The sequence below is a fragment of the Ranitomeya variabilis genome, chromosome 5 (genome assembly GCF_051348905.1).
Source record: "Ranitomeya variabilis isolate aRanVar5 chromosome 5, aRanVar5.hap1, whole genome shotgun sequence".
Lineage (NCBI taxonomy): Eukaryota > Metazoa > Chordata > Amphibia > Anura > Dendrobatidae > Ranitomeya > Ranitomeya variabilis.
The window spans coordinates 63,396,046-63,423,000 of NC_135236.1; the positions used below are offsets into that span (position 1 = coordinate 63,396,046).

General features: G+C 48.2%; 46 non-coding genes across 46 annotated transcripts; all 46 read left to right on the forward strand.

The window, feature by feature from the left end:
• Window positions 1–2,689: 2,689 nt before the first annotated feature.
• On the forward strand, window positions 2,690–2,830 carry LOC143777774 (U4 spliceosomal RNA). The gene has a single exon (XR_013216473.1). It is a non-coding gene; the product is annotated as a U4 spliceosomal RNA (small nuclear RNA).
• A 275-nt stretch (window positions 2,831–3,105) lies between these two features.
• Window positions 3,106–3,246, forward strand: LOC143777746 (U4 spliceosomal RNA). Its single transcript, XR_013216450.1, has one exon. It is a non-coding gene; the product is annotated as a U4 spliceosomal RNA (small nuclear RNA).
• A 1,660-nt stretch (window positions 3,247–4,906) lies between these two features.
• Window positions 4,907–5,047, forward strand: LOC143777608 (U4 spliceosomal RNA). Its single transcript, XR_013216329.1, has one exon. It is a non-coding gene; the product is annotated as a U4 spliceosomal RNA (small nuclear RNA).
• A 184-nt stretch (window positions 5,048–5,231) lies between these two features.
• Window positions 5,232–5,372, forward strand: LOC143777460 (U4 spliceosomal RNA). Its single transcript, XR_013216193.1, has one exon. It is a non-coding gene; the product is annotated as a U4 spliceosomal RNA (small nuclear RNA).
• Window positions 5,373–5,624: 252 nt separating this feature from the next.
• LOC143777461 (U4 spliceosomal RNA) lies at window positions 5,625–5,765 on the forward strand. Its single transcript, XR_013216194.1, has one exon. It is a non-coding gene; the product is annotated as a U4 spliceosomal RNA (small nuclear RNA).
• A 275-nt stretch (window positions 5,766–6,040) lies between these two features.
• Window positions 6,041–6,181, forward strand: LOC143777688 (U4 spliceosomal RNA). Its single transcript, XR_013216399.1, has one exon. It is a non-coding gene; the product is annotated as a U4 spliceosomal RNA (small nuclear RNA).
• Window positions 6,182–7,732: 1,551 nt separating this feature from the next.
• On the forward strand, window positions 7,733–7,873 carry LOC143777462 (U4 spliceosomal RNA). Its single transcript, XR_013216195.1, has one exon. It is a non-coding gene; the product is annotated as a U4 spliceosomal RNA (small nuclear RNA).
• Window positions 7,874–8,125: 252 nt separating this feature from the next.
• On the forward strand, window positions 8,126–8,266 carry LOC143777463 (U4 spliceosomal RNA). The gene has a single exon (XR_013216196.1). It is a non-coding gene; the product is annotated as a U4 spliceosomal RNA (small nuclear RNA).
• A 602-nt stretch (window positions 8,267–8,868) lies between these two features.
• LOC143777253 (U4 spliceosomal RNA) lies at window positions 8,869–9,014 on the forward strand. The gene has a single exon (XR_013216050.1). It is a non-coding gene; the product is annotated as a U4 spliceosomal RNA (small nuclear RNA).
• A 184-nt stretch (window positions 9,015–9,198) lies between these two features.
• Window positions 9,199–9,339, forward strand: LOC143777464 (U4 spliceosomal RNA). The gene has a single exon (XR_013216197.1). It is a non-coding gene; the product is annotated as a U4 spliceosomal RNA (small nuclear RNA).
• Window positions 9,340–10,999: 1,660 nt separating this feature from the next.
• LOC143777610 (U4 spliceosomal RNA) lies at window positions 11,000–11,140 on the forward strand. Its single transcript, XR_013216330.1, has one exon. It is a non-coding gene; the product is annotated as a U4 spliceosomal RNA (small nuclear RNA).
• A 184-nt stretch (window positions 11,141–11,324) lies between these two features.
• On the forward strand, window positions 11,325–11,465 carry LOC143777465 (U4 spliceosomal RNA). The gene has a single exon (XR_013216198.1). It is a non-coding gene; the product is annotated as a U4 spliceosomal RNA (small nuclear RNA).
• A 252-nt stretch (window positions 11,466–11,717) lies between these two features.
• LOC143777466 (U4 spliceosomal RNA) lies at window positions 11,718–11,858 on the forward strand. Its single transcript, XR_013216199.1, has one exon. It is a non-coding gene; the product is annotated as a U4 spliceosomal RNA (small nuclear RNA).
• A 275-nt stretch (window positions 11,859–12,133) lies between these two features.
• LOC143777689 (U4 spliceosomal RNA) lies at window positions 12,134–12,274 on the forward strand. Its single transcript, XR_013216400.1, has one exon. It is a non-coding gene; the product is annotated as a U4 spliceosomal RNA (small nuclear RNA).
• Window positions 12,275–13,825: 1,551 nt separating this feature from the next.
• Window positions 13,826–13,966, forward strand: LOC143777685 (U4 spliceosomal RNA). The gene has a single exon (XR_013216395.1). It is a non-coding gene; the product is annotated as a U4 spliceosomal RNA (small nuclear RNA).
• Window positions 13,967–14,241: 275 nt separating this feature from the next.
• On the forward strand, window positions 14,242–14,382 carry LOC143777660 (U4 spliceosomal RNA). Its single transcript, XR_013216373.1, has one exon. It is a non-coding gene; the product is annotated as a U4 spliceosomal RNA (small nuclear RNA).
• Window positions 14,383–14,657: 275 nt separating this feature from the next.
• Window positions 14,658–14,798, forward strand: LOC143777228 (U4 spliceosomal RNA). The gene has a single exon (XR_013216036.1). It is a non-coding gene; the product is annotated as a U4 spliceosomal RNA (small nuclear RNA).
• A 281-nt stretch (window positions 14,799–15,079) lies between these two features.
• Window positions 15,080–15,220, forward strand: LOC143777661 (U4 spliceosomal RNA). Its single transcript, XR_013216374.1, has one exon. It is a non-coding gene; the product is annotated as a U4 spliceosomal RNA (small nuclear RNA).
• A 275-nt stretch (window positions 15,221–15,495) lies between these two features.
• LOC143777200 (U4 spliceosomal RNA) lies at window positions 15,496–15,636 on the forward strand. Its single transcript, XR_013216012.1, has one exon. It is a non-coding gene; the product is annotated as a U4 spliceosomal RNA (small nuclear RNA).
• Window positions 15,637–15,911: 275 nt separating this feature from the next.
• On the forward strand, window positions 15,912–16,053 carry LOC143777763 (U4 spliceosomal RNA). Its single transcript, XR_013216464.1, has one exon. It is a non-coding gene; the product is annotated as a U4 spliceosomal RNA (small nuclear RNA).
• Window positions 16,054–16,328: 275 nt separating this feature from the next.
• LOC143777686 (U4 spliceosomal RNA) lies at window positions 16,329–16,469 on the forward strand. The gene has a single exon (XR_013216397.1). It is a non-coding gene; the product is annotated as a U4 spliceosomal RNA (small nuclear RNA).
• A 275-nt stretch (window positions 16,470–16,744) lies between these two features.
• LOC143777467 (U4 spliceosomal RNA) lies at window positions 16,745–16,885 on the forward strand. Its single transcript, XR_013216200.1, has one exon. It is a non-coding gene; the product is annotated as a U4 spliceosomal RNA (small nuclear RNA).
• Window positions 16,886–17,160: 275 nt separating this feature from the next.
• LOC143777468 (U4 spliceosomal RNA) lies at window positions 17,161–17,301 on the forward strand. The gene has a single exon (XR_013216201.1). It is a non-coding gene; the product is annotated as a U4 spliceosomal RNA (small nuclear RNA).
• A 275-nt stretch (window positions 17,302–17,576) lies between these two features.
• Window positions 17,577–17,718, forward strand: LOC143777764 (U4 spliceosomal RNA). The gene has a single exon (XR_013216465.1). It is a non-coding gene; the product is annotated as a U4 spliceosomal RNA (small nuclear RNA).
• A 275-nt stretch (window positions 17,719–17,993) lies between these two features.
• On the forward strand, window positions 17,994–18,134 carry LOC143777687 (U4 spliceosomal RNA). The gene has a single exon (XR_013216398.1). It is a non-coding gene; the product is annotated as a U4 spliceosomal RNA (small nuclear RNA).
• Window positions 18,135–18,409: 275 nt separating this feature from the next.
• Window positions 18,410–18,550, forward strand: LOC143777470 (U4 spliceosomal RNA). Its single transcript, XR_013216202.1, has one exon. It is a non-coding gene; the product is annotated as a U4 spliceosomal RNA (small nuclear RNA).
• A 275-nt stretch (window positions 18,551–18,825) lies between these two features.
• LOC143777471 (U4 spliceosomal RNA) lies at window positions 18,826–18,966 on the forward strand. The gene has a single exon (XR_013216203.1). It is a non-coding gene; the product is annotated as a U4 spliceosomal RNA (small nuclear RNA).
• Window positions 18,967–19,237: 271 nt separating this feature from the next.
• On the forward strand, window positions 19,238–19,378 carry LOC143777641 (U4 spliceosomal RNA). The gene has a single exon (XR_013216358.1). It is a non-coding gene; the product is annotated as a U4 spliceosomal RNA (small nuclear RNA).
• Window positions 19,379–19,653: 275 nt separating this feature from the next.
• On the forward strand, window positions 19,654–19,794 carry LOC143777722 (U4 spliceosomal RNA). The gene has a single exon (XR_013216428.1). It is a non-coding gene; the product is annotated as a U4 spliceosomal RNA (small nuclear RNA).
• A 275-nt stretch (window positions 19,795–20,069) lies between these two features.
• LOC143777606 (U4 spliceosomal RNA) lies at window positions 20,070–20,210 on the forward strand. Its single transcript, XR_013216327.1, has one exon. It is a non-coding gene; the product is annotated as a U4 spliceosomal RNA (small nuclear RNA).
• Window positions 20,211–20,485: 275 nt separating this feature from the next.
• LOC143777716 (U4 spliceosomal RNA) lies at window positions 20,486–20,626 on the forward strand. Its single transcript, XR_013216423.1, has one exon. It is a non-coding gene; the product is annotated as a U4 spliceosomal RNA (small nuclear RNA).
• Window positions 20,627–20,901: 275 nt separating this feature from the next.
• On the forward strand, window positions 20,902–21,042 carry LOC143777738 (U4 spliceosomal RNA). The gene has a single exon (XR_013216442.1). It is a non-coding gene; the product is annotated as a U4 spliceosomal RNA (small nuclear RNA).
• A 275-nt stretch (window positions 21,043–21,317) lies between these two features.
• Window positions 21,318–21,458, forward strand: LOC143777607 (U4 spliceosomal RNA). Its single transcript, XR_013216328.1, has one exon. It is a non-coding gene; the product is annotated as a U4 spliceosomal RNA (small nuclear RNA).
• Window positions 21,459–21,733: 275 nt separating this feature from the next.
• Window positions 21,734–21,874, forward strand: LOC143777472 (U4 spliceosomal RNA). The gene has a single exon (XR_013216204.1). It is a non-coding gene; the product is annotated as a U4 spliceosomal RNA (small nuclear RNA).
• Window positions 21,875–22,149: 275 nt separating this feature from the next.
• On the forward strand, window positions 22,150–22,290 carry LOC143777226 (U4 spliceosomal RNA). The gene has a single exon (XR_013216034.1). It is a non-coding gene; the product is annotated as a U4 spliceosomal RNA (small nuclear RNA).
• Window positions 22,291–22,565: 275 nt separating this feature from the next.
• On the forward strand, window positions 22,566–22,706 carry LOC143777760 (U4 spliceosomal RNA). Its single transcript, XR_013216461.1, has one exon. It is a non-coding gene; the product is annotated as a U4 spliceosomal RNA (small nuclear RNA).
• A 275-nt stretch (window positions 22,707–22,981) lies between these two features.
• LOC143777238 (U4 spliceosomal RNA) lies at window positions 22,982–23,122 on the forward strand. Its single transcript, XR_013216042.1, has one exon. It is a non-coding gene; the product is annotated as a U4 spliceosomal RNA (small nuclear RNA).
• A 275-nt stretch (window positions 23,123–23,397) lies between these two features.
• LOC143777417 (U4 spliceosomal RNA) lies at window positions 23,398–23,538 on the forward strand. Its single transcript, XR_013216151.1, has one exon. It is a non-coding gene; the product is annotated as a U4 spliceosomal RNA (small nuclear RNA).
• A 275-nt stretch (window positions 23,539–23,813) lies between these two features.
• On the forward strand, window positions 23,814–23,954 carry LOC143777761 (U4 spliceosomal RNA). The gene has a single exon (XR_013216462.1). It is a non-coding gene; the product is annotated as a U4 spliceosomal RNA (small nuclear RNA).
• Window positions 23,955–24,229: 275 nt separating this feature from the next.
• On the forward strand, window positions 24,230–24,370 carry LOC143777473 (U4 spliceosomal RNA). Its single transcript, XR_013216205.1, has one exon. It is a non-coding gene; the product is annotated as a U4 spliceosomal RNA (small nuclear RNA).
• A 275-nt stretch (window positions 24,371–24,645) lies between these two features.
• On the forward strand, window positions 24,646–24,786 carry LOC143777762 (U4 spliceosomal RNA). The gene has a single exon (XR_013216463.1). It is a non-coding gene; the product is annotated as a U4 spliceosomal RNA (small nuclear RNA).
• A 252-nt stretch (window positions 24,787–25,038) lies between these two features.
• Window positions 25,039–25,179, forward strand: LOC143777650 (U4 spliceosomal RNA). The gene has a single exon (XR_013216365.1). It is a non-coding gene; the product is annotated as a U4 spliceosomal RNA (small nuclear RNA).
• A 252-nt stretch (window positions 25,180–25,431) lies between these two features.
• LOC143777474 (U4 spliceosomal RNA) lies at window positions 25,432–25,572 on the forward strand. The gene has a single exon (XR_013216206.1). It is a non-coding gene; the product is annotated as a U4 spliceosomal RNA (small nuclear RNA).
• A 275-nt stretch (window positions 25,573–25,847) lies between these two features.
• On the forward strand, window positions 25,848–25,988 carry LOC143777651 (U4 spliceosomal RNA). Its single transcript, XR_013216366.1, has one exon. It is a non-coding gene; the product is annotated as a U4 spliceosomal RNA (small nuclear RNA).
• Window positions 25,989–26,240: 252 nt separating this feature from the next.
• On the forward strand, window positions 26,241–26,381 carry LOC143777475 (U4 spliceosomal RNA). The gene has a single exon (XR_013216207.1). It is a non-coding gene; the product is annotated as a U4 spliceosomal RNA (small nuclear RNA).
• Window positions 26,382–26,656: 275 nt separating this feature from the next.
• On the forward strand, window positions 26,657–26,797 carry LOC143777476 (U4 spliceosomal RNA). The gene has a single exon (XR_013216208.1). It is a non-coding gene; the product is annotated as a U4 spliceosomal RNA (small nuclear RNA).
• The last annotated feature ends 158 nt before the right edge of the window (window positions 26,798–26,955 follow it).

Below are 26,955 nucleotides of genomic sequence, written 5' to 3' on the forward strand. Positions count from 1 at the left end.
GTCAGGATCAGGAGTGGCACACAAGCCCTGAGGACAGTATTAATCTCCCACTGATGGATGTAGTTTTTTTTTTTTTTTCAGGTAGATTTTAGAACCCAAATCAAGCAAAAAAATAAATAGGCTTTCTATGGCCCACTGAGTGAGAGATGGCGCGCACAGGAGTCAGGATCAGGAGTGGCACACAAGCCCTGAGGACAGTATTAATCTCCCACTGATGGATGTAGTTTTTTTTTTTCAGGTAGATTTTAGAACCCAAATCAAGCAAAAAAATAAATAGGCTTTCTATGGCCCACTGAGTGAGAGATGGCGCGCACAGGAGTCAGGATCAGGAGTGGCACACAAGCCCTGAGGACAGTATTAATCTCCCACTGATGGATGTAGTGTTTTTTTTTTTCAGGTAGATTTTAGAACCCAAATCAAGCAAAAAAATAAATAGGCTTTCTATGGCCCACAGAGTGAGAGATGGCGCTCACAGGAGTCAGGATCAGGAGTGGCACACAAGCCCTGAGGACAGTATTAATCTCCCACTGATGGATGTAGTTTTTTTTTTTTTTTCAGGTAGATTTTAGAACCCAAATCAAGCAAAAAAAGAAATAGGCTTTCTATGGCCCACTGACTGAGAGATGGCGCGCACAGGAGTCAGGATCAGGAGTGGCACACAAGCCCTGAGGACAGTATTAATCTCCCACTGATGGATGTAGTGTTTTTTTTTTCAGGTAGATTTTAGAACCCAAATCAAGTAAAAAAATAAATAGGCTTTCTACGGCCCACTGAGTGAGAGATGGCGCGCACAGGAGTCAGGATCAGGAGTGGCACACAAGCCCTGAGGACAATATTAATCTCCCACTGATTGATGTAGTGTTTTTTTTTCAGGTAGATTTTAGAACCCAAATCAAGCAAAAAAATAAATAGGCTTTCTATGGCCCACTGAGTGAGAGATGGCGCGCACAGGAGTCAGGATCAGGAGTGGCACACAAGCCCTGAGGACAGTATTAATCTCCCACTGATGGATGTAGTGTTTTTTTTTCAGGTAGATTTTAGAACCCAAATCAAGCAAAAAAATAAATAGGCTTTCTATGGCCCACTGAGTGAGAGATGGCGCGCACAGGAGTCAGGATCAGGAGTGGCACACAAGCCCTGAGGACAGTATTAATCTCCCACTGATGGATGTAGTGTTTTTTTTTTCAGGTAGATTTTAGAACCCAAATCAAGCAAAAAAATAAATAGGCTTTCTATGGCCCACAGAGTGAGAGATGGCGCTCACAGGAGTCAGGATCAGGAGTGGCACACAAGCCCTGAGGACAATATTAATCTCCCACTGATTGATGTAGTGTTTTTTTTTCAGGTAGATTTTAGAACCCAAATCAAGCAAAAAAATAAATAGGCTTTCTATGGCCCACAGAGTGAGAGATGGCGCTCACAGGAGTCAGGATCAGGAGTGGCACACAAGCCCTGAGGACAGTATTAATCTCCCACTGATGGATGTAGTGTTTTTTTTTTCAGGTAGATTTTAGAACCCAAATCAAGCAAAAAAATAAATAGGCTTTCTATGGCCCACTGAGTGAGAGATGGCGCACACAGGGATGGCACACACACGGATGGCACTCTAGCAGAAATGCAAATCTTAATCTCCCACAAAAAAAAAAAAAAAACAGGGACTGTCCTACAATTACTATCTCCCTGCAGTAATCTCAGCCAGGTATGGCAGGCAGCAATAGGAGTGGACTGATGCACAAATTAAATAAAAAGTGTGGACAAACAAAAAAGATAGCTGTGCAGAAAGGAAGGAACAAGAGGATATGTGCTTTGAAAAAAGCAGTTGGTTTCCACAGTGGCGTACACACAGCAATACAGCTATCACGGAGCCTTCTAGGGCAGCCCAATGAGCTACAGCGCTGAGAGAAAAAAAAAAAATGTAGCTTCCAGTGTCCCTGCACACCGAAGGTGGTGTTGGACAGTGGAAATCGCTACAGCACAAGCGGTTTGGTGGTTAGTGGACCCTGCCTAACGCTATCCCTGCTTCTGACGAAGCGGCAGCAACCTCTCCCTAAGCTCAGATCAGCAGCAGTGAGATGGCGCTCGGCGGGAACGCCCCTTTATAGTCCCTGTGACGCCGCAGACAGCAAGCCAATCACTGCAATGCCCTTCTCTAAGATGGTGGGGACCAGGACCTATGTCATCACGCTGCCCACACTCTGCGTTCACCTTCATTGGCTGAGAAATGGCGCTTTTCGCGTCATTGAAACGCGACTTTGGCACGAAAGTCGCGTACCGCATGGCCGACAAGCACAGGGGTCGGATCGGGTTTCATGAGACGCCGACTTAGCCAAAAGTCGGCGACTTTTGAAAATGAACGACCCATTTCGCTCAACCCTAATAGTCAGCATTGGCAATTTTTGCTGGTCTCTCAGGAGGCTTCATCCATGGTATGCAAATGACAGAGTCTTAGCTCCTCCCAGTGTGGAGGAGAATCCTCGCTTCCCACAGCAATGTATTGATGGTTTATGCCTGGAGCAGAAGGAGAAAGTGAGCTGGTCTGGCTATAATGGGCAAAAATGATGTCTTCCCTGAGCCCTTACACTGTCGACACCTTGAAGCAGTGCGGGAGGGCCAGTGGTCAAATGGATCTCACCATGACTTAAATAAGCTCTTCCTTGGAAGTGGGAATTCCTAGTCGCCAACTTCCTTCAACTTTGCGCAGTGGCAATATCGTAGCCCACGAGGTCTAACCGAGGTGTGATTATTGCTAATTGAAAACTTTTCCCAATACCCCGCCATGATGACTTGAAATATAGTCAGCATTGGCAATTTTTGCTGGTCTCTCAGGAGGCTTCATCCATGGTATGCAAATGACAGAGTCTTAGCTTCTCCCAGTGTGGAGGAGAATCCTCGCTTCCCACAGCAATGTATTGATGGTTTATGCCTGGAGCAGAAGGAGAAAGTGAGCTAGTCTGGCTATAATGGGCAAAAATGATGTCTTCCCTGAGCCCTTACACTGTCGACACCTTGAAGCAGTGCGGGAGGGCCAGTGGTCAAATGGATCTCACCATGACTTAAATAAGCTCTTCCTTGGAAGCGGGAATTCCTAGTCGCCCAACTTCCTTCAACTTTGCGCAGTGGCAATATCGTAGCCCATGAAGTCTAACCGAGGCGTGATTATTGCTAATTGAAAACTTTTCCCAATACCCCGCCATGATGACTTGAAATATAGTCAGCATTGGCAATTTTTGCTGGTCTCTCAGGAGGCTTCATCCATGGTATGCAAATGACAGAGTCTTAGCTTCTCCCAGTGTGGAGGAGAATCCTCGCTTCCCACAGCAATGTATTGATGGTTTATGCCTGGAGCAGAAGGAGAAAGTGAGCTGGTCTGGCTGTAATGGGCAAAAATGATGTCTTCCCTGAGCCCTTACACTGTCGACTAGTGTTGAGCATTCCGATACTGCAAGTATCGGGTATCGGCCGATACTTGCTGTATCGGAATTCCGATACCGAGATCCGATATTTTTGTGATATCGGGTATCGGTATCGAAACAACATTAATGTAAAAATGTGTAAAAGAGAGAATTAAAATAAAAAATATTGCTATACTCACCTCTCCGACGCAGCCTGCACCTTACCGAGGGAAGCGGCAGCGTTCTTTGTTTAAAATTCGCGCTTTTCTTTCATTTACGTGAGTCCCGGCTTGTGATTGGTTGCGTGCCGCCCATGTGACCGGGACGCAACCAATCACAGCAAGCCGTGACGTAATTTCAGGTCCTTCAGGATTTTAAAATTACGTTCCGGCGTTGTGATTGGTTGCGTCGCAGTCACATGGGCGACGCAACCAATCACAGCAAGCCGTGACGTAATTTCAGGTCCTTAAGGATTTTAAAATTACGTCCCGGCTTTGTGATTGGTTGCGTCGCAGTCACATGGGAGACGCAACCAATCACAAGCCGTGACGTCACGGGAGGCTGGACACGCGCGCATTTTAAAATGGGCGCGTGTCCAGCCTCCCGTGACGTCCCGGCTTGTGATTGGTTGCGCCGCGATCAACCAATCACAAGCCGGGAGGCTGGACACGCGTGCATTTTAAAATTTTAAAATGCGCGCGTGTCCAGCCTCCCGGCTTGTGATTGGTTGACCGCGGCGCAACCAATCACAAGCCGGGACGTCACGGGAGGCTGGACACGCGCCCATTTTAAAATTTTAAAATGCGCGCGTGTCCAGCCTCCCGGCTTGTGATTGGTTGATCGCGGCGCAACCAATCACAAGCCGGGACGTCACGGGAGGCTGGACACGCGTGCTTTTTAAAATGGGCGCGTGTCCAGCCTCCCGTGACTTCCCGGCTTGTGATTGGTGAATGGCGGCCATGTTGCCGGGACGCGGACCAATCACAGCAAGCCGTGACGTAATTTCGTCACGGCTTACTGTGATTGGTCCGCGTCCCGGCAACATGGCCGCCCTGACCAATCAGAAGCCGGGACTTCACGTAACCAAGTAAAAGCGCGAATTTTAAACAAACAACGCTGCCGGTTCCCTCGCTGAGGTCCAGGCTGCGTCGGAGAGGTGAGTATAGCAATATTTTTTATTTTAATTCTTTCTTTTACACATTAATATGGATCCCAGGGCCTGAAGGAGAGTTTCCTCTCCTTCAGACCCTGGGAACCATCAGGAATACCGTCCGATACTTGAGTCCCATTGACTTGTATTGGTATCGGGTATCGGTATCGGATTGGATCCGATACTTTGCCGGTATCGGCCGATACTTTCCGATACCGATACTTTCAAGTATCGGACGGTATCGCTCAACACTACTGTCGACACCTTAAAGCAGTGCGGGAGGGCCAGTGGTCAAATGGATCTCACCATGACTTAAATAAGCTCTTCCTTGGAAGCGGGAATTCCTAGTCGCCCAACTTCCTTCAACTTTGCGCAGTGGCAATATCGTAGCCCATGAGGTCTAACCGAGGCGTGATTATTGCTAATTGAAAACTTTTCCCAATACCCCGCCGTGATGACTTGAAATATAGTCAGCATTGGCAATTTTTGCTGGTCTCTCAGGAGGCTTCATCCATGGTATGCAAATGACAGAGTCTTAGCTCCTCCCAGTGTGGAGGAGAATCCTCGCTTCCCACAGCAATGTATTGATGGTTTATGCCTGGAGCAGAAGGAGAAAGTGAGCTGGTCTGGCTGTAATGGGCAAAAATGATGTCTGTCGAGCGGGAATTCCTAGTCGCCCAACTTCCTTCAACTTTGCGCAGTGGCAATATCGTAGCCCATGAGGTCTAACCGAGGCGTGATTATTGCTAATTGAAAACTTTTCCCAATACCCCGCCATGATGACTTGAAATATAGTCAGCATTGGCAATTTTTGCTGGTCTCTCAGGAGGCTTCATCCATGGTATGCAAATGACAGAGTCTTAGCTCCTCCCAGTGTGGAGGAGAATCCTCGCTTCCCACAGCAATGTATTGATGGTTTATGCCTGGAGCAGAAGGAGAAAGTGAGCTGGTCTGGCTGTAATGGGCAAAAATGATGTCTTCCCTGAGCCCTTACACTGTCGACACCTTGAAGCAGTGCGGGAGGGCCAGTGGTCAAATGGATCTCCTTGGAAGTGGGAATTCCTAGTCGCCCAACTTCCTTCAACTTTGCGCAGTGGCAATATCGTAGCCCATGAGGTCTAACCGAGGCGTGATTATTGCTAATTGAAAACTTTTCCCAATACCCCGCCATGATGACTTGAAATATAGTCAGCATTGGCAATTTTTGCTGGTCTCTCAGGAGGCTTCATCCATGGTATGCAAATGACAGAGTCTTAGCTCCTACCAGTGTGGAGGAGAATCCTCGTTTCCCACAGCAATGTATTGATGGTTTATGCCTGGAGCAGAAGGAGAAAGTGAGCTGGTCTGGCTATAATGGGCAAAAATGATGTCTTCCCTGAGCCCTTACACTGTCGACACCTTGAAGCAGTGCGGGAGGGCCAGTGGTCAAATGGATCTCACCATGACTTAAATAAGCTCTTCCTTGGAAGCGGGAATTCCTAGTCGCCCATTTTCCTTCAACTTTGCGCAGTGGCAATATCGTAGCCCATGAGGTCTAACCGAGGCGTGATTATTGCTAATTGAAAACTTTTCCCAATACCCCGCCATGATGACTTGAAATATAGTCAGAATTGGCAATTTTTGCTGGTCTCTCAGGAGGCTTCATCCATGGTATGCAAATGACAGAGTCTTAGCTCCTCCCAGTGTGGAGGAGAATCCTCGCTTCCCACAGCAATGTATTGATGGTTTATGCCTGGAGCAAAAGGAGAAAGTGAGCTGGTCTGGCTGTAATGGGCAAAAATGATGTCTTCCCTGAGCCCTTACACTGTCGACTAGTGTTGAGCATTCCGATACTGCAAGTATCGGGTATCGGCCGATACTTGCTGTATCGGAATTCCGATACCGAGATCCGATATTTTTGTGATATCGGGTATCGGTATCGAAACAACATTAATGTAAAAATGTGTAAAAGAGAGAATTAAAATAAAAAATATTGCTATACTCACCTCTCCGACGCAGCCTGCACCTTACCGAGGGAAGCGGCAGCGTTCTTTGTTTAAAATTTGCGCTTTTCTTTCATTTACGTGAGTCCCGGCTTGTGATTGGTTGCGTGCCGCCCATGTGACCGGGACGCAACCAATCACAGCAAGCCGTGACGTAATTTCAGGTCCTTCAGGATTTTAAAATTACGTTCCGGCGTTGTGATTGGTTGCGTCGCAGTCACATGGGCGACGCAACCAATCACAGCAAGCCGTGACGTAATTTCAGGTCCTTAAGGATTTTAAAATTACGTCCCGGCTTTGTGATTGGTTGCGTCGCAGTCACATGGGAGACGCAACCAATCACAAGCCGTGTCGTCACAGGAGGCTGGACACGCGCGCATTTTAAAATGGGCGCGTGTCCAGCCTCCCGTGACGTCCCGGCTTGTGATTGGTTGCGCCGCGATCAACCAATCACAAGCCGGGAGGCTGGACACGCGCGCATTTTAAAATTTTAAAATGCGCGCGTGTCCAGCCTCCCGGCTTGTGATTGGTTGACCGCGGCGCAACCAATCACAAGCCGGGACGTCACGGGAGGCTGGACACGCGCGCTTTTTAAAATGGGCGCGTGTCCAGCCTCCCGTGACGTCCCGGCTTGTGATTGGTGAATGGCGGCCATGTTGCCGGGACGCGGACCAATCACAGCAAGCCGTGACGTAATTTCGTCACGGCTTGCTGTGATTGGTCCGCGTCCCGGCAACATGGCCGCCCTGACCAATCAGAAGCCGGGACTTCACGTAACCAAGTAAAAGCGCGAATTTTAAACAAACAACGCTGCCGGTTCCCTCGCTGAGGTCCAGGCTGCGTCGGAGAGGTGAGTATAGCAATATTTTTTATTTTAATTCTTTCTTTTACACATTAATATGGATCCCAGGGCCTGAAGGAGAGTTTCCTCTCCTTCAGACCCTGGGAACCATCAGGAATACCGTCCGATACTTGAGTCCCATTGACTTGTATTGGTATCGGGTATCGGTATCGGATTGGATCCGATACTTTGCCGGTATCGGCCGATACTTTCCGATACCGATACTTTCAAGTATCGGACGGTATCGCTCAACACTACTGTCGACACCTTAAAGCAGTGCGGGAGGGCCAGTGGTCAAATGGATCTCACCATGACTTAAATAAGCTCTTCCTTGGAAGCGGGAATTCCTAGTCGCCCAACTTCCTTCAACTTTGCGCAGTGGCAATATCGTAGCCCATGAGGTCTAACCGAGGCGTGATTATTGCTAATTGAAAACTTTTCCCAATACCCCGCCATGATGACTTGAAATATAGTCAGCATTGGCAATTTTTGCTGGTCTCTCAGGAGGCTTCATCCATGGTATGCAAATGACAGAGTCTTAGCTCCTCCCAGTGTGGAGGAGAATCCTCACTTCCCACAGCAATGTATTGATGGTTTATGCCTGGAGCAGAAGGAGAAAGTGAGCTGGTCTGGCTGTAATGGGCAAAAATGATGTCTTCCCTGAGCCCTTACACTGTCGACACCTTGAAGCAGTGCGGGAGGGCCAGTGGTCAAATGGATCTCCTTGGAAGCGGGAATTCCTAGTCGCCCAACTTCCTTCAACTTTGCGCAGTGGCAATATCGTAGCCCATGAGGTCTAACCGAGGCGTGATTATTGCTAATTGAAAACTTTTCCCAATACCCCGCCATGATGACTTGAAATATAGTCAGCATTGGCAATTTTTGCTGGTCTCTCAGGAGGCTTCATCCATGGTATGCAAATGACAGAGTCTTAGCTCCTCCCAGTGTGGAGGAGAATCCTCGCTTCCCACAGCAATGTATTGATGGTTTATGCCTGGAGCAGAAGGAGAAAGTGAGCTGGTCTGGCTGTAATGGGCAAAAATGATGTCTTCCCTGAGCCCTTACACTGTCGACACCTTGAAGCAGTGCGGGAGGGCCAGTGGTCAAATGGATCTCACCATGACTTAAATAAGCTCTTCCTTGGAAGCGGGAATTCCTAGTCGCCCAAATTCCTTCAACTTTGCGCAGTGGCAATATCGTAGCCCATGAGGTCTAAGGCTACGTTCACATTAGCGTTAAGCTAATGTGCGTTGGGTTTGCGTCGGCGACGCAGCGGCGACGCATGCGTCATGCGCCCCCTATACTTAACATGGGGGACGCATGCGTTTTTTATTGTTGCGTTGTGCCACACATGCGTCTTTTTTGCCGCAAGCGTCGGACCAAGAAAACGCAACAAGTTGCATTTTTCTTGCGTCCGATTTTCGGCAAAAACCGACGCATGCGTCGCAAAACGCAGCGTTTTTGCGTGCGTTTTGCCGTGTTTTTGCGTGCGTTGTGCGTTGCGTCGTCGACGCAGCGGCGCACAACGCTAGTGTGAACTTAGCCTTACCGAGGCGTGATTATTGCTGATTGAAAACTTTTCCCAATACCCCGCCATGATGACTTGAAATATAGTCAGCATTGGCAATTTTTGCTGGTCTCTCAGGAGGCTTCATCCATGGTATGCAAATGACAGAGTCTTAGCTCCTCCCAGTGTGGAGGAGAATCCTCGCTTCCCACAGCAATGTATTGATGGTTTATGCCTGGAGCAGAAGGAGAAAGTGAGCTGGTCTGGCTGTAATGGGCAAAAATGATGTCTGTCGAGCGGGAATTCCTAGTCGCCCAACTTCCTTCAACTTTGCGCAGTGGCAATATCGTAGCCCATGAGGTCTAACCGAGGCGTGATTATTGCTAATTGAAAACTTTTCCCAATACCCCGCCATGATGACTTGAAATATAGTCAGCATTGGCAATTTTTGCTGGTCTCTCAGGAGGCTTCATCCATGGTATGCAAATGACAGAGTCTTAGCTCCTCCCAGTGTGGAGGAGAATCCTCGCTTCCCACAGCAATGTATTGATGGTTTATGCCTGGAGCAGAAGGAGAAAGTGAGCTGGTCTGGCTGTAATGGGCAAAAATGATGTCTTCCCTGAGCCCTTACACTGTCGACTAGTGTTGAGCATTCCGATACTGCAAGTATCGGGTATCGGCCAATACTTGCTGTATCGGAATTCCGATACCGAGATCCGATATTTTTGTGATATCGGGTATCGGTATCGAAACAACATTAATGTAAAAATGTGTAAAAGAGAGAATTAAAATAAAAAATATTGCTATACTCACCTCTCCGACGCAGCCTGCACCTTACCGAGGGAAGCGGCAGCGTTCTTTGTTTAAAATTCGCGCTTTTCTTTCATTTACGTGAGTCCCGGCTTGTGATTGGTTGCGTGCCGCCCATGTGACCGGGACGCAACCAATCACAGCAAGCCGTGACGTAATTTCAGGTCCTTCAGGATTTTAAAATTACGTTCCGGCGTTGTGATTGGTTGCGTCGCAGTCACATGGGCGACGCAACCAATCACAGCAAGCCGTGACGTAATTTCAGGTCCTTAAGGATTTTAAAATTACGTCCCGGCTTTGTGATTGGTTGCGTCGCAGTCACATGGGAGACGCAACCAATCACAAGCCGTGACGTCACGGGAGGCTGGACACGCGCGCATTTTAAAATGGGCGCGTGTCCAGCCTCCCGTGACGTCCCGGCTTGTGATTGGTTGCGCCGCGATCAACCAATCACAAGCCGGGAGGCTGGACACGCGCGCATTTTAAAATTTTAAAATGCGCGCGTGTCCAGCCTCCCGGCTTGTGATTGGTTGACCGCGGCGCAACCAATCACAAGCCGGGACGTCACGGGAGGCTGGACACGCGCCCATTTTAAAATTTTAAAATGCGCGCGTGTCCAGCCTCCCGGCTTGTGATTGGTTGATCGCGGCGCAACCAATCACAAGCCGGGACGTCACGGGAGGCTGGACACGCGTGCTTTTTAAAATGGGCGCGTGTCCAGCCTCCCGTGACTTCCCGGCTTGTGATTGGTGAATGGCGGCCATGTTGCCGGGACGCGGACCAATCACAGCAAGCCGTGACGTAATTTCGTCACGGCTTACTGTGATTGGTCCGCGTCCCGGCAACATGGCCGCCCTGACCAATCAGAAGCCGGGACTTCACGTAACCAAGTAAAAGCGCGAATTTTAAACAAACAACGCTGCCGGTTCCCTCGCTGAGGTCCAGGCTGCGTCGGAGAGGTGAGTATAGCAATATTTTTTATTTTAATTCTTTCTTTTACACATTAATATGGATCCCAGGGCCTGAAGGAGAGTTTCCTCTCCTTCAGACCCTGGGAACCATCAGGAATACCGTCCGATACTTGAGTCCCATTGACTTGTATTGGTATCGGGTATCGGTATCGGATTGGATCCGATACTTTGCCGGTATCGGCCGATACTTTCCGATACCGATACTTTCAAGTATCGGACGGTATCGCTCAACACTACTGTCGACACCTTAAAGCAGTGCGGGAGGGCCAGTGGTCAAATGGATCTCACCATGACTTAAATAAGCTCTTCCTTGGAAGCGGGAATTCCTAGTCGCCCAACTTCCTTCAACTTTGCGCAGTGGCAATATCGTAGCCCATGAGGTCTAACCGAGGCGTGATTATTGCTAATTGAAAACTTTTCCCAATACCCCGCCGTGATGACTTGAAATATAGTCAGCATTGGCAATTTTTGCTGGTCTCTCAGGAGGCTTCATCCATGGTATGCAAATGACAGAGTCTTAGCTCCTCCCAGTGTGGAGGAGAATCCTCGCTTCCCACAGCAATGTATTGATGGTTTATGCCTGGAGCAGAAGGAGAAAGTGAGCTGGTCTGGCTGTAATGGGCAAAAATGATGTCTGTCGAGCGGGAATTCCTAGTCGCCCAACTTCCTTCAACTTTGCGCAGTGGCAATATCGTAGCCCATGAGGTCTAACCGAGGCGTGATTATTGCTAATTGAAAACTTTTCCCAATACCCCGCCATGATGACTTGAAATATAGTCAGCATTGGCAATTTTTGCTGGTCTCTCAGGAGGCTTCATCCATGGTATGCAAATGACAGAGTCTTAGCTCCTCCCAGTGTGGAGGAGAATCCTCGCTTCCCACAGCAATGTATTGATGGTTTATGCCTGGAGCAGAAGGAGAAAGTGAGCTGGTCTGGCTGTAATGGGCAAAAATGATGTCTTCCCTGAGCCCTTACACTGTCGACACCTTGAAGCAGTGCGGGAGGGCCAGTGGTCAAATGGATCTCCTTGGAAGTGGGAATTCCTAGTCGCCCAACTTCCTTCAACTTTGCGCAGTGGCAATATCGTAGCCCATGAGGTCTAACCGAGGCGTGATTATTGCTAATTGAAAACTTTTCCCAATACCCCGCCATGATGACTTGAAATATAGTCAGCATTGGCAATTTTTGCTGGTCTCTCAGGAGGCTTCATCCATGGTATGCAAATGACAGAGTCTTAGCTCCTACCAGTGTGGAGGAGAATCCTCGCTTCCCACAGCAATGTATTGATGGTTTATGCCTGGAGCAGAAGGAGAAAGTGAGCTGGTCTGGCTATAATGGGCAAAAATGATGTCTTCCCTGAGCCCTTACACTGTCGACACCTTGAAGCAGTGCGGGAGGGCCAGTGGTCAAATGGATCTCACCATGACTTAAATAAGCTCTTCCTTGGAAGCGGGAATTCCTAGTCGCCCATTTTCCTTCAACTTTGCGCAGTGGCAATATCGTAGCCCATGAGGTCTAACCGAGGCGTGATTATTGCTAATTGAAAACTTTTCCCAATACCCCGCCATGATGACTTGAAATATAGTCAGAATTGGCAATTTTTGCTGGTCTCTCAGGAGGCTTCATCCATGGTATGCAAATGACAGAGTCTTAGCTCCTCCCAGTGTGGAGGAGAATCCTCGCTTCCCACAGCAATGTATTGATGGTTTATGCCTGGAGCAAAAGGAGAAAGTGAGCTGGTCTGGCTGTAATGGGCAAAAATGATGTCTTCCCTGAGCCCTTACACTGTCGACTAGTGTTGAGCATTCCGATACTGCAAGTATCGGGTATCGGCCGATACTTGCTGTATCGGAATTCCGATACCGAGATCCGATATTTTTGTGATATCGGGTATCGGTATCGAAACAACATTAATGTAAAAATGTGTAAAAGAGAGAATTAAAATAAAAAATATTGCTATACTCACCTCTCCGACGCAGCCTGCACCTTACCGAGGGAAGCGGCAGCGTTCTTTGTTTAAAATTCGCGCTTTTCTTTCATTTACGTGAGTCCCGGCTTGTGATTGGTTGCGTGCCGCCCATGTGACCGGGACGCAACCAATCACAGCAAGCCGTGACGTAATTTCAGGTCCTTCAGGATTTTAAAATTACGTTCCGGCGTTGTGATTGGTTGCGTCGCAGTCACATGGGCGACGCAACCAATCACAGCAAGCCGTGACGTAATTTCAGGTCCTTAAGGATTTTAAAATTACGTCCCGGCTTTGTGATTGGTTGCGTCGCAGTCACATGGGAGACGCAACCAATCACAAGCCGTGTCGTCACAGGAGGCTGGACACGCGCGCATTTTAAAATGGGCGCGTGTCCAGCCTCCCGTGACGTCCCGGCTTGTGATTGGTTGCGCCGCGATCAACCAATCACAAGCCGGGAGGCTGGACACGCGCGCATTTTAAAATTTTAAAATGCGCGCGTGTCCAGCCTCCCGGCTTGTGATTGGTTGACCGCGGCGCAACCAATCACAAGCCGGGACGTCACGGGAGGCTGGACACGCGCGCTTTTTAAAATGGGCGCGTGTCCAGCCTCCCGTGACGTCCCGGCTTGTGATTGGTGAATGGCGGCCATGTTGCCGGGACGCGGACCAATCACAGCAAGCCGTGACGTAATTTCGTCACGGCTTGCTGTGATTGGTCCGCGTCCCGGCAACATGGCCGCCCTGACCAATCAGAAGCCGGGACTTCACGTAACCAAGTAAAAGCGCGAATTTTAAACAAACAACGCTGCCGGTTCCCTCGCTGAGGTCCAGGCTGCGTCGGAGAGGTGAGTATAGCAATATTTTTTATTTTAATTCTTTCTTTTACACATTAATATGGATCCCAGGGCCTGAAGGAGAGTTTCCTCTCCTTCAGACCCTGGGAACCATCAGGAATACCGTCCGATACTTGAGTCCCATTGACTTGTATTGGTATCGGGTATCGGTATCGGATTGGATCCGATACTTTGCCGGTATCGGCCGATACTTTCCGATACCGATACTTTCAAGTATCGGACGGTATCGCTCAACACTACTGTCGACACCTTAAAGCAGTGCGGGAGGGCCAGTGGTCAAATGGATCTCACCATGACTTAAATAAGCTCTTCCTTGGAAGCGGGAATTCCTAGTCGCCCAACTTCCTTCAACTTTGCGCAGTGGCAATATCGTAGCCCATGAGGTCTAACCGAGGCGTGATTATTGCTAATTGAAAACTTTTCCCAATACCCCGCCATGATGACTTGAAATATTGTTAGCATTGGCAATTTTTGCTGGTCTCTCAGGAGGCTTCATCCATGGTATGCAAATGACAGAGTCTTAGCTCCTCCCAGTGTGGAGGAGAATCCTCGCCTCCCACAGCAATGTATTGATGGTTTATGCCTGGAGCAGAAGGAGAAAGTGAGCTGGTCTGGCTATAATGGGCAAAAATGATGTCTTCCCTGAGCCCTTACACTGTCGACACCTTGAAGCAGTGCGGGAGGGCCAGTGGTCAAATGGATCTCACCATGACTTAAATAAGCTCTTCCTTGGAAGTGGGAATTCCTAGTCGCCCAACTTCCTTCAACTTTGCGCAGTGGCAATATCGTAGCCCATGAGGTCTAACCGAGGTGTGATTATTGCTAATTGAAAACTTTTCCCAATACCCCGCCATGATGACTTGAAATATAGTCAGCATTGGCAATTTTTGCTGGTCTCTCAGGAGGCTTCATCCATGGTATGCAAATGACAGAGTCTTAGCTCCTCCCAGTGTGGAGGAGAATCCTCGCTTCCCACAGCAATGTATTGATGGTTTATGCCTGGAGCAGAAGGAGAAAGTGAGCTGGTCTGGCTATAATGGGCAAAAATGATGTCTTCCCTGAGCCCTTACACTGTCGACACCTTGAAGCAGTGCAGGAGGGCCAGTGGTCAAATGGATCTCACCATGACTTAAATAAGCTCTTCCTTGGAAGCGGGAATTCCTAGTCGCCCAACTTCCTTCAACTTTGCGCAGTGTCAATATCGTAGCCCATGAGGTCTATCCGAGGCGTGATTATTGCTAATTGAAAACTTTTCCCAATACCCCGCCATGATGACTTGAAATATAGTCAGAATTGGCAATTTTAGCTGGTCTCTCAGGAGGCTTCATCCATGGTATGCAAATGACAGAGTCTTAGCTCCTCCCAGTGTGGAGGAGAATCCTCGCTTCCCACAGCAATGTATTGATGGTTTATGCCTGGAGCAGAAGGAGAAAGAGAAAGTGAGCTGGTCTGGCTATAATGGGCAAAAATGATGTCTTCCCTGAGCCCTTACACTGTCGACACCTTGAAGCAGTGCGGGAGGGCCAGTGGTCAAATGGATCTCACCATGACTTAAATAAGCTCTTCCTTGGAAGTGGGAATTCCTTGTCGCCCAACTTCCTTCAACTTTGCGCAGTGGCAATATCGTAGCCCATGAGGTCTAACCGAGGTGTGATTATTGCTAATTGAAAACTTTTCCCAATACCCCGCCATGATGACTTGAAATATAGTCAGCATTGGCAATTTTTGCTGGTCTCTCAGGAGGCTTCATCCATGGTATGCAAATGACAGAGTCTTAGCTCCTCCCAGTGTGGAGGAGAATCCTCGCTTCCCACAGCAATGTATTGATGGTTTATGCCTGGAGCAGAAGGAGAAAGTGAGCTGGTCTGGCTATAATGGGCAAAAATGATGTCTTCCCTGAGCCCTTACACTGTCGACACCTTGAAGCAGTGCGGGAGGGCCAGTGGTCAAATGGATCTCACCATGACTTAAATAAGCTCTTCCTTGGAAGCGGGAATTCCTAGTCGCCCAACTTCCTTCAACTTTGCGCAGTGGCAATATCGTAGCCCATGAGGTCTAACCGAGGCGTGAATATTGCTAATTGAAAACGTTTCCCAATACCCCGCCATGATGACTTGAAATATAGTCAGCATTGGCAATTTTTGCTGGTCTCTCAGGAGGCTTCATCCATGGTATGCAAATGACAGAGTCTTAGCTCCTCCCAGTGTGGAGGAGAATTCTCGCTTCCCACAGCAATGTATTGATGGTTTATGCCTGGAGCAGAAGGAGAAAGTGAGCTGGTCTGGCTGTAATGGGCAAAAATGATGTCTTCCCTGAGCCCTTACACTGTCGACACCTTGAAGCAGTGCGGGAGGGCCAGTGGTCAAATGGATCTCACCATGACTTAAATAAGCTCTTCCTTGGAAGCGGGAATTCCTAGTCACCCAAATTCCTTCAACTTTGTGCAGTGGCAATATCGTAGCCCATGAGGTCTAACCGAGGCGTGATTATTGCTAATTGAAAACTTTTCCCAATACCCCGCCATGATGACTTGAAATATAGTCAGCGTTTGGCAATTTTTGCTGGTCTCTCAGGAGGCTTCATCCATGGTATGCAAATGACAGATTCTTAGCTCCTCCCAGTGTGGAGGAGAATCCTCGCTTCCCACAGCAATGTATTGATGGTTTATGCCTGGAGCAGAAGGAGAAAGTGAGCTGGTCTGGCTATAATGGGCAAAAATGATGTCTTCCCTGAGCCCTTACACTGTCGACACCTTGAAGCAGTGCGGGAGGGCCAGTGGTCAAATGGATCTCACCATGACTTAAATAAGCTCTTCCTTGGAAGCGGGAATTCCTAGTCGCCCAACTTCCTTCAACTTTGCGCAGTGGCAATATCGTAGCCCATGAGGTCTAACCGAGGCGTGATTATTGCTAATTGAAAACTTTTCCCAATACCCCGCCATGATGACTTGAAATATTGTTAGCATTGGCAATTTTTGCTGGTCTCTCAGGAGGCTTCATCCATGGTATGCAAATGACAGAGTCTTAGCTCCTCCCAGTGTGGAGGAGAATCCTCGCCTCCCACAGCAATGTATTGATGGTTTATGCCTGGAGCAGAAGGAGAAAGTGAGCTGGTCTGGCTATAATGGGCAAAAATGATGTCTTCCCTGAGCCCTTACACTGTCGACACCTTGAAGCAGTGCGGGAGGGCCAGTGGTCAAATGGATCTCACCATGACTTAAATAAGCTCTTCCTTGGAAGCGGGAATTCCTAGTCGCCCAACTTCCTTCAACTTTGCGCAGTGGCAATATCGTAGCCCATGAGGTCTAACCGAGGCGTGATTATTGCTAATTGAAAACTTTTCCCAATACCCCGCCATGATGACTTGAAATATAGTCAGCATTGGCAATTTTTGCTGGTCTCTCAGGAGGCTTCATCCATGGTATGCAAATGACAGAGTCTTAGCTCCTCCCAGTGTGGAGGAGAATCCTCGCTTCCCACAGCAATGTATTGATGGTTTATGCCTGGAGCAGAAGGAGAAAGTGAGCTGGTCTGGTTATAATGGGCAAAAATGATGTCTTCCCTGAGCCCTTACACTGTCGACACCTTGAAGCAGTGCGGGAGGGCCAGTGGTCAAATGGATCTCACCATGACTTAAATAAGCTCTTCCTTGGAAGTGGGAATTCCTAGTCGCCCAACTTCCTTCAACTTTGCGCAGTGGCAATATCGTAGCCCATGAGGTCTAACCGAGGCGTGATTATTGCTAATTGAAAACTTTTCCCAATACCCCGCCATGATGACTTGAAATATAGTCAGCATTGGCAATTTTTGCTGGTCTCTCAGGAGGCTTCATCCATGGTATGCAAATGACAGAGTCTTAGCTCCTCCCAGTGTGGAGGAGAATCCTCGCTTCCCACAGCAATGTATTGATGGTTTATGCCTGGAGCAGAAGGAGAAAGTGAGCTGGTCTGGCTGTAATGGGCAAAAAAGATGTCTTCCCTGAGCCCTTACACTGTCGACACCTTGAAGCAGTGCGGGAGGGCCAGTGGTCAAATGGATCTCACCATGACTTAAATAAGCTCTTCCTTGGAAGCGGGAATTCCTAGTCACCCAAATTCCTTCAACTTTGTGCAGTGGCAATATCGTAGCCCATGAGGTCTAACCGAGGCGTGATTATTGCTAATTGAAAACTTTTCCCAATACCCCGCCATGATGACTTGAAATATAGTCAGCGTTTGGCAATTTTTGCTGGTCTCTCAGGAGGCTTCATCCATGGTATGCAAATGACAGATTCTTAGCTCCTCCCAGTGTGGAGGAGAATCCTCGCTTCCCACAGCAATGTATTGATGGTTTATGCCTGGAGCAGAAGGAGAAAGTGAGCTGGTCTGGCTATAATGGGCAAAAATGATGTCTTCCCTGAGCCCTTACACTGTCGACACCTTGAAGCAGTGCGGGAGGGCCAGTGGTCAAATGGATCTCACCATGACTTAAATAAGCTCTTCCTTGGAAGCGGGAATTCCTAGTCGCCCAACTTCCTTCAACTTTGCGCAGTGGCAATATCGTAGCCCATGAGGTCTAACCGAGGCGTGATTATTGCTAATTGAAAACTTTTCCCAATACCCCGCCATGATGACTTGAAATATTGTTAGCATTGGCAATTTTTGCTGGTCTCTCAGGAGGCTTCATCCATGGTATGCAAATGACAGAGTCTTAGCTCCTCCCAGTGTGGAGGAGAATCCTCGCCTCCCACAGCAATGTATTGATGGTTTATGCCTGGAGCAGAAGGAGAAAGTGAGCTGGTCTGGCTATAATGGGCAAAAATGATGTCTTCCCTGAGCCCTTACACTGTCGACACCTTGAAGCAGTGCGGGAGGGCCAGTGGTCAAATGGATCTCACCATGACTTAAATAAGCTCTTCCTTGGAAGCGGGAATTCCTAGTCGCCCAACTTCCTTCAACTTTGCGCAGTGGCAATATCGTAGCCCATGAGGTCTAACCGAGGCGTGATTATTGCTAATTGAAAACTTTTCCCAATACCCCGCCATGATGACTTGAAATATAGTCAGCATTGGCAATTTTTGCTGGTCTCTCAGGAGGCTTCATCCATGGTATGCAAATGACAGAGTCTTAGCTCCTCCCAGTGTGGAGGAGAATCCTCGCTTCCCACAGCAATGTATTGATGGTTTATGCCTGGAGCAGAAGGAGAAAGTGAGCTGGTCTGGTTATAATGGGCAAAAATGATGTCTTCCCTGAGCCCTTACACTGTCGACACCTTGAAGCAGTGCGGGAGGGCCAGTGGTCAAATGGATCTCACCATGACTTAAATAAGCTCTTCCTTGGAAGTGGGAATTCCTAGTCGCCCAACTTCCTTCAACTTTGCGCAGTGGCAATATCGTAGCCCATGAGGTCTAACCGAGGCGTGATTATTGCTAATTGAAAACTTTTCCCAATACCCCGCCATGATGACTTGAAATATAGTCAGCATTGGCAATTTTTGCTGGTCTCTCAGGAGGCTTCATCCATGGTATGCAAATGACAGAGTCTTAGCTCCTCCCAGTGTGGAGGAGAATCCTCGCTTCCCACAGCAATGTATTGATGGTTTATGCCTGGAGCAGAAGGAGAAAGTGAGCTGGTCTGGCTGTAATGGGCAAAAAAGATGTCTTCCCTGAGCCCTTACACTGTCGACACCTTGAAGCAGTGCGGGAGGGCCAGTGGTCAAATGGATCTCACCATGACTTAAATAAGCTCTTCCTTGGAAGCGGGAATTCCTAGTCGCCATCCTTCAATTTTGCGCAGTGGCAATATCGTAGCCCATGAGGTCTAACCGAGGCGTGATTATTGCTAATTGAAAACTTTTCCCAATACCCCGCCATGATGACTTGAAATATAGTCAGCATTGGCAATTTTTGCTGGTCTCTCAGGAGGCTTCATCCATGGTATGCAAATGACAGAGTCTTAGCTCCTCCCAGTGTGGAGGAGAATCCTCGCTTCCCACAGCAATGTATTGATGGTTTATGCCTGGAGCAGAAGGAGAAAGTGAGCTGGTCTGGCTGTAATGGGCAAAAATGATGTCTTCCCTGAGCCCTTACACTGTCGACACCTTGAAGCAGTGCGGGAGGGCCAGTGGTCAAATGGATCTCACCATGACTTAAATAAGCTCTTCCTTGGAAGCGGGAATTCCTAGTCGCCCAACTTCCTTCAACTTTGAGCAGTGGCAATATCGTAGCCCATGAGGTCTAACCGAGGCGTGATTATTGCTAATTGAAAACTTTTCCCAATACCCTGCCATGATGACTTGAAATATAGTCAGCATTGGCAATTTTTGCTGGTCTCTCAGGAGGCTTCATCCATGGTATGCAAATGACAGATTCTTAGCTCCTCCCAGTGTGGAGGAGAATCCTCGCTTCCCACAGCAATGTATTGATGGTTTATGCCTGGAGCAGAAGGAGAAAGTGAGCTGGTCTGGCTGTAATGGGCAAAAATGATGTCTTCCCTGAGCCCTTACACTGTCGACACCTTGAAGCAGTGCGGGAGGGCCAGTGGTCAAATGGATCTCACCATGACTTAAATAAGCTCTTCCTTGGAAGCGGGAATTCCTAGTCGCCCAACTTCCTTCAACTTTGAGCAGTGGCAATATCGTAGCCCATGAGGTCTAACCGAGGCGTGATTATTGCTAATTGAAAACTTTTCCCAATACCCCGCCATGATGACTTGAAATATAGTCAGCATTGGCAATTTTTGCTGGTCTCTCAGGAGGCTTCATCCATGGTATGCAAATGACAGAGTCTTAGCTCCTCCCAGTGTGGAGGAGAATCCTCGCTTCCCACAGCAATGTATTGATGGTTTATGCCTGGAGCAGAAGGAGAAAGTGAGCTGGTCTGGCTATAATGGGCAAAAATGATGTCTTCCCTGAGCCCTTACACTGTCGACACCTTGAAGCAGTGCGGGAGGGCCAGTGGTCAAATGGATCTCACCATGACTTAAATAAGCTCTTCCTTAGAAGTAGGAATTCCTAGACGCCCAACTTCCCTCAACTTTGCGCAGTGGCAATATCGTAGCCCATGAGGTCTAACCGAGGCGTGATTATTGCTAATTGAAAACGTTTCCCAATACCCCGCCATGATGACTTGAAATATAGTCAGCATTGGCAATTTTTGCTGGTCTCTCAGGAGGCTTCATCCATGGTATGCAAATGACAGAGTCTTAGCTCCTCCCAGTGTGGAGGAGAATCCTCGCTTCCCACAGCAATGTATTGATGGTTTATGCCTGGAGCAGAAGGAGAAAGTGAGCTGGTCTGGCTGTAATGGGCAAAAATGATGTCTTCCCTGAGCCCTTACACTGTCGACACCTTGAAGCAGTGCGGGAGGGCCAGTGGTCAAATGGATCTCACCATGACTTAAATAAGCTCTTCCTTGGAAGCGGGAATTCCTAGTCGCCCAACTTCCTTCAACTTTGCGCAGTGGCAATATCGTAGCCCATGAGGTCTAACCGAGGCGTGATTATTGCTAATTGAAAACTTTTCCCAATACCCTGCCGTGATGACTTGAAATATAGTCAGCATTGGCAATTTTTGCTGGTCTCTCAGGAGGCTTCATCCATGGTATGCAAATGACAGATTCTTAGCTCCTCCCAGTGTGGAGGAGAATCCTCGCTTCCCACAGCAATGTATTGATGGTTTATGCCTGGAGCAGAAGGAGAAAGTGAGCTGGTCTGGCTGTAATGGGCAAAAATGATGTCTTCCCTGAGCCCTTACACTGTCGACACCTTGAAGCAGTGCGGGAGGGCCAGTGGTCAAATGGATCTCACCATGACTTAAATAAGCTCTTCCTTGGAAGCGGGAATTCCTAGTCGCCCAACTTCCTTCAACTTTGAGCAGTGGCAATATCGTAGCCCATGAGGTCTAACCGAGGCGTGATTATTGCTAATTGAAAACTTTTCCCAATACCCCGCCATGATGACTTGAAATATAGTCAGCATTGGCAATTTTTGCTGGTCTCTCAGGAGGCTTCATCCATGGTATGCAAATGACAGAGTCTTAGCTGCTCCCAGTGTGGAGGAGAATCCTCGCTTCCCACAGCAATGTATTGATGGTTTATGCCTGGAGCAGAAGGAGAAAGTGAGCTGGTCTGGCTATAATGGGCAAAAATGATGTCTTCCCTGAGCCCTTACACTGTCGACACCTTGAAGCAGTGCGGGAGGGCCAGTGGTCAAATGGATCTCACCATGACTTAAATAAGCTCTTCCTTGGAAGTAGGAATTCCTAGTCGCCCAACTTCCCTCAACTTTGCGCAGTGGCAATATCGTAGCCCATGAGGTCTAACCGAGGCGTGATTATTGCTAATTGAAAACTTTTCCCAATACCCCGCCATGATGACTTGAAATATAGTCAGCATTGGCAATTTTTGCTGGTCTCTCAGGAGGCTTCATCCATGGTATGCAAATGACAGAGTCTTAGCTCCTCCCAATGTGGAGGAGAATCCTCGCTTCCCACAGCAATGTATTGATGGTTTATGCCTGGAGCAGAAGGAGAAAGTGAGCTGGTCTGGCTATAATGGACAAAAATGATGTCTTCCCTGAGCCCTTACACTGTCGACACCTTGAAGCAGTGCGGGAGGGCCAGTGGTCAAATGGATCTCACCATGACTTAAATAAGCTCTTCCTTGGAAGTGGGAATTCCTAGTCGCCCAACTTCCTTCAACTTTGCGCAGTGGCAATATCGTAGCCCATGAGGTCTAACCGAGGTGTGATTATTGCGAATTGAAAACTTTTCCCAATACCCCGCCATGATGACTTGAAATATAGTCAGCATTAGCAATTTTTGCTGGTCTCTCAGGAGGCTTCATCCATGGTATGCAAATGACAGAGTCTTAGCTCCTCCCAGTGTGGAGGAGAATCCTCGCTTCCCACAGCAATGTATTGATGGTTTATGCCTGGAGCAGAAGGAGAAAGTGAGCTGGTCTGGCTATAATGGGCAAAAATGATGTCTTCCCTGAGCCCTTACACTGTCGACACCTTGAAGCAGTGCGGGAGGGCCAGTGGTCAAATGGATCTCACCATGACTTAAATAAGCTCTTCCTTGGAAGCGGGAATTCCTAGTCGCCCAACTTCCTTCAACTTTGCGCAGTGGCAATATCGTAGCCCATGAGGTCTAACCGAGGCGTGATTATTGCTAATTGAAAACCTTTCCCAATACCCTGCCATGATGACTTGAAATATAGTCAGCATTGGCAATTTTTGCTGGTCTCTCAGGAGGCTTCATCCATGGTATGCAAATGACAGATTCTTACCTCCTCCCAGTGTGGAGGAGAATCCTCGCTTCCCACAGCAATGTATTGATGGTTTATGCCTGGAGCAGAAGGAGAAAGTGAGCTGGTCTGGCTGTAATGGGCAAAAATGATGTCTTCCCTGAGCCCTTACACTGTCGACACCTTGAAGCAGTGCGGGAGGGCCAGTGGTCAAATGGATCTCACCATGACTTAAATAAGCTCTTCCTTGGAAGCGGGAATTCCTAGTCGCCCAACTTCCTTCAACTTTGCGCAGTGGCAATATCGTAGCCCATGAGATCTAACCGAGGCGTTATTATTGCTAATTGAAAACTTTTCCCAATACCCCGCTATGATGACTTGAAATATAGTTAGCATTGGCAATTTTTGCTGGTCTCTCAGGAGGCTTCATCCATGGTATGCAAATGACAGAGTGTTAGCTCCTCCCAGTGTGGAGGAGAATCCTCGCTTCCCACAGCAATGTATTGATGGTTTATGCCTGGAGCAGAAGGAGAAAGTGAGCTGGTCTGGCTGTAATGGGCAAAAATGATGTCTTCCCTGAGCCCTTACACTGTCGACACCTTGAAGCAGTGCGGGAGGGCCAGTGGTCAAATGGATCTCACCATGACTTAAATAAGCTCTTCCTTGGAAGCGGGAATTCCTAGTCGCCCAACTTCCTTCAACTTTGCGCAGTGGCAATATCATAGCCCATGAGGTCTAACCGAGGCGTGATTATTGCTAATTGAAAACTTTTCCCAATACCCCGCCATGATGACTTGAAATATAGTCAGCATTGGCAATTTTTGCTGGTCTCTCAGGAGGCTTCATCCATGGTATGCAAATGACAGAGTCTTAGCTCCTCCTAGTGTGGAGGAGAATCCTCGCTTCCCACAGCAATGTATTGATGGTTTATGCCTGGAGCAGAAGGAGAAAGTGAGCTGGTCTGGCTGTAATGGGCAAAAATGATGTCTTCCCTGATCCCTTACACTATCGACACCTTGAAGCAGTGCGGGAGGGCCAGTGGTCAAATGGATCTCACCATGACTTAAATAAGCTCTTCCTTGGAAGCGGGAATTCCTAGTCGCCCAACTTCCTTCAACTTTGCGCAGTGGCAATATCGTAGCCCATGAGGTCTAACCGAGGCGTGATTATTGCTAATTGAAAACTTTTCCCAATACCCTGCCATGATGACTTGAAATATAGTCAGAATTGGCAATTTTTGCTGGTCTCTCAGGAGGCTTCATCCATGGTATGCAAATGACAGAGTGATAGCTCCTCCCAGTGTGGAGGAGAATCCTCGCTTCCCACAGCAATGTATTGATGGTTTATGCCTGGAGCAGACGGAGAAAGTGAGCTGGTCTGGCTATAATGGGCAAAAATGATGTCTTCCCTGAGCCCTTACACTGTCGACACCTTGAAGCAGTGCGGGAGGGCCAGTGGTCAAATGGATCTCACCATGACTTAAATAAGCTCTTCCTTGGAAGTGGGAATTCCTAGTCGCCCAACTTCCTTCAACTTTGCGCAGTGGCAATATCGTAGCCCATGAGGTCTAACCGAGGCGTGATTATTGCTAATTGAAAACTTTTCCCAATACCCCGCCATGATGACTTGAAATATAGTCAGCATTGGCAATTTTTGCTGGTCTCTCAGGAGGCTTCATCCATGGTATGCAAATGACAGAGTCTTAGCTCCTCCCAGTGTGGAGGAGAATCCTCGCTTCCCACAGCAATGTATTGATGGTTTATGCCTGGAGCAGAAGGAGAAAGTGAGCTGGTCTGGCTGTAATGGGCAAAAATGATGTCTTCCCTGATCCCTTACACTATCGACACCTTGAAGCAGTGCGGGAGGGCCAGTGGTCAAATGGATCTCACCATGACTTAAATAAGCTCTTCCTTGGAAGCGGGAATTCCTAGTCGCCCAACTTCCTTCAACTTTGCGCAGTGGCAATATCGTAGCCCATGAGGTCTAACCGAGGCGTGATTATTGCTAATTGAAAACTTTTCCCAATACCCTGCCATGATGACTTGAAATATAGTCAGAATTGGCAATTTTTGCTGGTCTCTCAGGAGGCTTCATCCATGGTATGCAAATGACAGAGTGATAGCTCCTCCCAGTGTGGAGGAGAATCCTCGCTTCCCACAGCAATGTATTGATGGTTTATGCCTGGAGCAGAAGGAGAAAGTGAGCTGGTCTGGCTATAATGGGCAAAAATGATGTCTTCCCTGAGCCCTTACACTGTCGACACCTTGAAACAGTGCGGGAGGGCCAGTGGTCAAATGGATCTCCTTGGAAGCGGGAATTCCTAGTCGCCCAACTTCCTTCAACTTTGCGCAGTGGCAATATCGTAGCCCATGAGGTCTAACCGAGGCGTGATTATTGCTAATTGAAAACTTTTCCCAATACCCCGCCATGATGTCTTGAAATATAGTCAGCATTGGCAATTTTTGCTGGTCTCTCAGGAGGCTTCATCCATGGTATGCAAATGACAGAGTCTTAGCTCCTCCCAGTGTGGAGGAGAATCCTCGCTTCCCACAGCAATGTATTGATGGTTTGTGCCTGGAGCAGAAGGAGAAAGTGAGCTGGTCTGGCTGTAATGGGCAAAAATGATGTCTTCCCTGAGCCCTTACACTGTCGACACCTTGAAGCAGTGCGGGAGGGCCAGTGGTCAAATGGATCTCTTTGGAAGTGGGAATTCCTAGTCGCCCAACTTCCTTCAACTTTGCGCAGTGGCAATATCGTAGCCCATGAGGTCTAACCGAGGCGTGATTATTGCTAATTGAAAACTTTTCCCAATACCCCGCCATGATGACTTGAAATATAGTCAGCATTGGCAATTTTTGCTGGTCTCTCAGGAGGCTTCATCCATGGTATGCAAATGACAGAGCCTTAGCTCCTCCCAGTGTGGAGGAGAATCCTCGCTTCCCACAGCAATGTATTGATGGTTTATGCCTGGAGCAGAAGGAGAAAGTGAGCTGGTCTGGCTGTAATGGGCAAAAAAGATGTCTTCCCTGAGCCCTTACACTGTCGATACCTTGAAGCAGTGCGGGAGGGCCAGTGGTCAAATGGATCTCACCATGACTTAAATAAGCTCTTCCTTGGAAGCGGGAATTCCTAGTCGCCCAACTTCCTTCAACTTTGCGCAGTGGCAATATCGTAGCCCATGAGGTCTAACCGAGGCGTGATTATTGCTAATTGAAAACTTTTCCCAATACCCCGCCATGATGTCTTGAAATATAGTCAGCATTGGCAATTTTTGCTGGTCTCTCAGGAGGCTTCATCCATGGTATGCAAATGACAGAGTCTTAGCTCCTCCCAGTGTGGAGGAGAATCCTTGCTTCCCACAGCAATGTATTGATGGTTTATGCCTGGAGCAGAAGGAGAAAGTGAGCTGGTCTGGCTGTAATGGGCAAAAATGATGTCTTCCCTGAGCCCTTACACTGTCGACACCTTGAAGCAGTGCGGGAGGGCCAGTGGTCAAATGGATCTCCTTGGAAGCGGGAATTCCTAGTCGCCCAACTTCCTTCAACTTTGCGCAGTGGCAATATCGTAGCCCATGAGGTCTAACCGAGGCGTGATTATTGCTAATTGAAAACTTTTCCCAATACCCCGCCATGATGACTTGAAATATAGTCAGCATTGGCAATTTTTGCTGGTCTCTCAGGAGGCTTCATCCATGGTATGCAAATGACAGAGTCTTAGCTCCTCCCAGTGTGGAGGAGAATCCTCGCTTCCCACAGCAATGTATTGATGGTTTATGCCTGGAGCAGAAGGAGAAAGTGAGCTGGTCTGGCTGTAATGGGCAAAAATGATGTCTTCCCTGAGCCCTTACACTGTCGACACCTTGAAGCAGTGCGGGAGGGCCAGTGGTCAAATGGATCTCACCATGACTTAAATAAGCTCTTCCTTGGAAGCGGGAATTCCTAGTCGCCCAACTTCCTTCAACTTTGCGCAGTGGCAATATCGTAGCCCATGAGGTCTAACCGAGGCGTGATTATTGCTAATTGAAAACTTTTCCCAATACCCCGCCATGATGACTTGAAATATAGTCAGCATTGGCAATTTTTGCTGGTCTCTCAGGAGGCTTCATCCATGGTATGCAAATGACAGAGTCTTAGCTCCTCCCAGTGTGGAGGAGAATCCTCGCTTCCCACAGCAATGTATTGATGGTTTATGCCTGGAGCAGAAGGAGAAAGTGAGCTGGTCTGGCTGTAATGGGCAAAAATGATGTCTTCCCTGAGC